A 6,167-nucleotide genomic window follows, 5' to 3' on the forward strand; every position below is an offset into this window, starting at 1 on the left:
GTGTTCACCACCCTCACCGCTATCTATATAAGGGCATCTACATTTCTTCCACAAGGCAGGAGGAAGAGTCAAAGAAGGTAGAGAGGCAAAAGAAAAAGAAAAAAGAAAGAGGAAGAAAAAAAATGACAGCTAGGAAGCAGCAAAAGGAAAGATAACCTTAAATCAAAGTAGAATAAAGAGTCAGACACCACCACCAATGTTAAGTGTCTCACATCCCTCCCCTATCCCCCCCTCTTATCTGCATTTACTTGGTATATCGCCTTTGTTACATTAAAGGGAGCATAATACAATGATTCTGTTACTTACAGTCCCTAGTTTATGTTGATTGCATCCCTCTGCCAATGCCTCCTCATTTTTAACATCTTGCAAGGTTGACATTCATTTGTTCTCCCTCATGAAACAACATATTTGTACATTTTATCACAATTGTTGAACACTCTAGAGTTCACCGAGTTACAAAGTCCCGGTCTTTATCTTTCCTCCTTTCTTCTGGTGTCCCACATGTTCCCAACCCTCCTCTCTCAACCATATTCATAGTTATCTTTGTTCAGGGTACTTACATTGCTGTGCTACCATCTCCCAAAAAAATTGTGTTCCAAACCTCTCACTCCTGTCTTCTGTCACTCTATAGTGCTCCCTTTTGTATTCCCTGTAGGGCGGGTGTCTTATTCAGAAAGTCTCTCATTGTCTGTTTGTTGGAAAACATTTTGAGCTTTCCCTCATACTTGAATGACAGTCTTGCTGGATATAGGATTCTTGGTTGGCAGTTTTTGTCTTTTAGTATCTTAAATATATCACCCCACTTCCTTCTTGCCTCCATGGTTTCTGCTGAGAAATCCACACATAGTCTTATTAAGCTTCCTTTGTATGTGATGGATCACTTTTCTCTTGCTGCTTTCAGGATTCTCTCTTTGTCTTTGATGTTTGATAATCTGATTATTAAGTGTCTTGGTGTAGGCCTATTCAGATCTCTTCTGTTTGGAGTATGCTGCACTTCTTGGATCCATAATTTTATGTCTTTCATAAGAGATGGGAAATTTTCATTGATTATTTCCTCTATTATTGCTTCTGCCCCCCTTCCCTTCTCTTCTCCTTCTTGGACACCAATGATATGTACATTCTTGTATTTCATTTCATCCTTAAGTTCCCGGAGACATTGCTCATATTTTTTCATTCTTTTCTTCATCTGCTCCTTTGCTTGTAGGCTTTCGGGTGTTTTGTTCTCCAGTTCCTGAGTGTTTTCTTCTTCCTCTTGAGATCTGCTGTTGTATGTTTCCACTGTGCTTTTTGTCTCTTGTGTTGTGACTTTCATTTCCATAGATTCTGCCAGTTGTTTTTTTGAACTTTTGATTTCTGCCTTATGTATGCCCAGTGTTTTCTTTATAGCCTTTATCTCTTTTGCTGTATCCTCTCTAAACTTTTTGAATTGATTTAGCATTAGTTGTTTAAATTCCTGTATCTCACTTGAAGTGTAAGTTTGTTCCTTTGACTGGGCCATAACTTTGTTTTTCTAGTATAGGTTGTAGTTTTTTGTTGTCTAGGCATCTGACCTCTTAGGCTACCCCAATCAGGTTTTCCCAGAGGAGAACAAGCTCAGATCACAGAAGGAGGAAATATTCAGCGTCCAGTTTCCTTGATGGTTTTTCTTAGAGGATTGACACACCCTGTGTTTTTCTGCCCAGCAGGTGCACCTGTCAGCCTGTCAGGGCTGGTGTAAGGGGGTGTGGCCCATGGCTCTCCTCCTTCAGGCTTTGGGGTCTGGTGCTGGTAAGGTAGGTAGTAGAGTTGGGCCCTTCTCTTTCCTCTTGGGAAGCTATGCCCCCTCCAGAGAGGTCATTTGCATACAAATAGATTCTTTGTTTCTCTGCCTTACAGTGCTGAGATTTTAAAATGGCTGAGGCCTTCTCTACTGCGAAGAGCTGCAAGCTGAAAATGGCTGAGGCTTTCTCCTCTGAGCTGCCCAGGTTGAGAGAGAGAGAAAGGGTCAGAAAGCTCCCAGATTCACCCATCAGCCAGAGATAGCACCGGATCCTCTGGGCTCCCCACCCTGAGACAGATATGTCCCTTGACTCTCCCAAGTCAGTCATCACTAAAAGCCTCTGTCTGCTTCCTGGGGATTTGCTCCCTGTATTGAGCAGTTAACATTAAAATCCCAGTTGGAGCTGGGCTGAGGTACACTAGCTTGTTCAGAGGGTGCTGCTTCCTAGCACCACGAGACTTCCATGAGGGAGGGGCTCTCGGCTCTTGGCTTGGATCCGCAGTTTTTACTCACAGATTTTATGCTGCAATCTCGGGCATTCCTCCCAATTCAGGTTGTTGTATGACGAGTGGGCAGTCACGTTTGTCTCCCTGCAGTTATTCCAGGTTATTTACTAGTTTTTCTGTAGTTTATGAATTGTTCCAGGTGAACTAACTGGCTTCCACTCCTCTCTATGCCGCCATCTTAGCACCTCTGAACATCTTTAACTTTTAAGTCTTAGTTTCATTGGTGAGGATTTATTCTATAGGAATAATAAAAGAAATAATGACTTTATTAAAATGCTGTTTGTAACAGAGAAGAGTTCAAATCATCCTGAATAGCCATCATTATAGGAATGGTTCAATAAAATTAGCTATAGAGTATATCACACATGCATACACAAACAAATATGTAGAGATGGGTATCTTGTGTGCATAGAAAAGGAGCATAAAGATCCACCTTACACTGTTATCTTCCATTATCTCAGATGGGGGAATTGGATTCAGTAAGGTGAAAATTATCATCTTATTCTCCATACATTTCTACGTTATATACTTGTTCTAATGCACAAACATTCATTTATACCAGAAAAAAGAAAAAATAACATATGCATTGGGATATATATTTTTTTTAGAAAAAGAAGGAATTAAAATTCATCCATCGTCTCACTTATAGAGACAAGAGAAAAGAGCCATTAACATTTGGATAAAAATTAATACAATATTCTAAGAAGTTATGGATGCGAATTGGATTTATATTCTATGCACAGGATTAGGCCATTGGTTTTCACTTACATAGTGAATATTTTCCCATTTATGTATTCTTTAACACTTGATAGGATTTAAGGGGCTCATATAGTTTTCTTATGATATTAAATTGGATTAAGACCACTTTTCACTTAAATTTATATTTCTGGATATATACATCTCTTATTACAAAGACTAGACAGATATTATAGAACAAACTGGTCTTTTTTTTTTTCCAAGAACTAGGAGTGGACTCATTGAGGAATACTAAATTATTGTCAGATAGGTTGACACAGACAGCCTCAGGTTTGATAAAATAAAAATTCAACATTTTGCATAAATTGCTTCAATATTAATTTCTTCATACATATTTTTGTATGCTATTTTGATAAAGCAGGTGTGTTAGGCAGAATGCCACCACCCATCCTCCACTTTAAAAAGAAAAAAGATGCCCACACCTTAATCCCTGGAAACTGTAAACATGTTGTCTTACATGGCAAAAGGGATTTTGCAGTGAAAATGAATGTTGCAGATTTTAAAATAGGGAGAGTGTCCTAGATTACCCAGGTTGACCTGATCTAATCAAAGAATCCTTAAAAGCAGAGAACTTTGGTTAGAGAGAGAGAGAGATGCAGCAGAAATGGAGAAGTCAGAGTGATTCCAAACCTGAGAAGAAATTGATCTGGCTATTCCTGGTGAGAGCCACATGGTAAGTGTGAGACAGAATGAAAGCCATCTGTAGAAACAAAGACTGGCCCTTGGCTTAGAGTCTGCAAGGAAATGGGGTCTTCAATCTTACAGCCCTAAGAAACCAAACTGATCAACAACATGAATGAGCTTGGCTCTTCTCTAAAGCCTCCAATAAAAATTGAGCCCAGATACCCTCCCCCATTGCAGCCTCATGAGGCCTTGAACAAAGGACACACCTAGATCATGCTGTACCTGAATTTCTGATCCATAGACCTGTCAGATAATAAATGGGCATTATTTTAAGCTGCTAAGTTTGTGATAATTTGTTATGACAGCAGTAGAAAACTAAACGTCAGGTGATATCATGTTATATTAGAATAATTAACTTGCCTTAGAAAATTTATCATGAGCTTACATTGTCAAAACTAGCTGTAATTGTTATGTGGTTAGGTAATCTAAACTGAAAATTATTTAAACTAAAATTATTTGAATTGTAGTATTTGCAATCTTGTTAAACTGTTTCTATGTATTAGAATATAGCCAGGTTACATTCATGAGGAAAATTGCATCCATTTCCAAGCAGAGGAGTGATGGAACTCAATTATCACAACTAAAATCTTCCCTTTGAGAAAGAATATCCCACTTAGGGTATTGTCCATTAGAATCAATATATCCTCAGATATTCCAATAATTATTTCCTCTCATCCTATTCATTAAGAATAATTGCTTAATCATTGGATAGTGACTGTGACATGCTGGGAAAAGATACATATGAGCGAACCCTGATTGTTGATGGAGAAAGTGCAAGAATTATACCCCTGGACATAAGGGAAAATAAGGGAGAGAATGAAGGGCTCCAAGTCCACCGCATGCAAGTCGGGAATGCGTACCTGACTGTCTATTCCATCCTTGACCGAGCGAGCTTTGAGAAGGCATCTGAACTGTGAATCCAGCTGTGCAGGACGCAGCAGACAGGACTTGGTTGGCAACAAAAGTGACATGGTGCGGTGTTGAGAAGTGTCTGTATCAGAAGGGAGAATGTGAAAGAAGGGAGCCTACTCTGTCCTCTGTGTTCCTGCAAAATAAAGTTTTATTCTACTCATTTCTACAGGTTTTTATAGCATACAAGGTAGTTTCCTATGTGACTGTTTTCAGGTATTTCAGGGAGGGTACATTTTTTCTAAAGCCATAAGGTGTGTTTACATGTCTTTAATCTCAAGGGACAATTTCTTTGGGGCTAGACAGGAAGCTGCAGGAGCAGGAGACAGGAGCACGGTAGGAGCCCAGCAAGGAGCCCTTATCTAAATTGCTGCCTGCCTTCAGACATGCAAAGCTTTGGCCTTCTCCCAGCCTGGTGTCCGCCTTCAGGCTTCTGAGGGTAGGAGCAGCCTCCCTGTATAAGTTATCCAGCTAGGGAACTTTCCGTGTCTCCACAGGAGAACATGTGCTGTAGTGTTCGACTGCAAGTTCATTGAGACTTCCGTGGCTGTGCAGCAAAATGTCTTAGAGCTGTTTGAGGACATTGTGCAGCAGGTGCGCCTTTGATCTGGACAAGAGCAAGTGGCGGCTGGCCTACCAGAAAAGGAGGGAGAGCATCCCTAGGAAAGCCAGGCATTTCTGGGGCAAGATTGTGGCCCAAAACAACACAAATATGACCTTCAAGCTCAAATCTAAATCTTGCCATGACCTCTCTCTGCTCTGAGTGTCCAGAGTCACTCAGATGTCCCCCTGGACATCACTGAAGTCCAATCGGACCAATAATCCATATGAGATTGGACACTTAAATGTTGTTAGTCGTGGCTTCCCCCATTGCAGCTGGGAATTAATGAGTTAACCTTATGGACAACATAATGCATGGGAAATGAGTGATCTTTGTAGAGTCTGTATTTATTCACAGGAAAACCTTTGCCCTTGCTACTAAGAATACCCAACACTCAGTAGAGGATGTCTTTGGTGTTCACATGTGTTTTCTCTCTCCTTCAGATAGTAGAAAATTGAAGCCTACTGAAGAATGCCCAGAATGAGAACTTCTCATTATTAAAATTTTGCCCAGTGTTTTGATATCTGATTTTGAGTCTAGTGGGTCATAACCAAATACAGGAAAGTCATGTAAGGGCTTATTCAAAGGAGAGAGGACTTTCTATGTTCCTTACATTCTCTGGAGCTAGAATCATGAACTGGGTTCATCATGATCATGACTATTATTGCTCCATAGAGCTGTGAAAAGAAATGATGGACCTTGCTGGAAACTAAAGCTTAGCAAACAGCTTTTTGTTCAATATCCACAGTTAGGAATCCAGAGATTTATAGAATTGGGAACTGATATATTTACAATTTATGGGTTCAAAAATTATATTTCACTTATGTGGCTTACTTTTTTTATTTAGGGGAAAATTTTATTTAGTCAAACCAACTTTTATGTTTCTTTATTTTTGAAATCATGGAGATATCACAACCATATTTTAAAAATCTGAATAATGCCAAATTTGTAA

The 6,167-nt window shown here is 39.6% G+C and overlaps 1 pseudogene; it reads left to right on the top strand.

The window, feature by feature from the left end:
- Positions 1-4,406: 4,406 nt before the first annotated feature.
- Positions 4,407-5,377, top strand: LOC119545239 (annotated as a pseudogene).
- Positions 5,378-6,167: the final 790 nt, after the last annotated feature.

This window comes from Choloepus didactylus, chromosome 10 (genome assembly GCF_015220235.1).
Source record: "Choloepus didactylus isolate mChoDid1 chromosome 10, mChoDid1.pri, whole genome shotgun sequence".
In the NCBI taxonomy this organism is placed as follows: domain Eukaryota; kingdom Metazoa; phylum Chordata; class Mammalia; order Pilosa; family Megalonychidae; genus Choloepus; species Choloepus didactylus.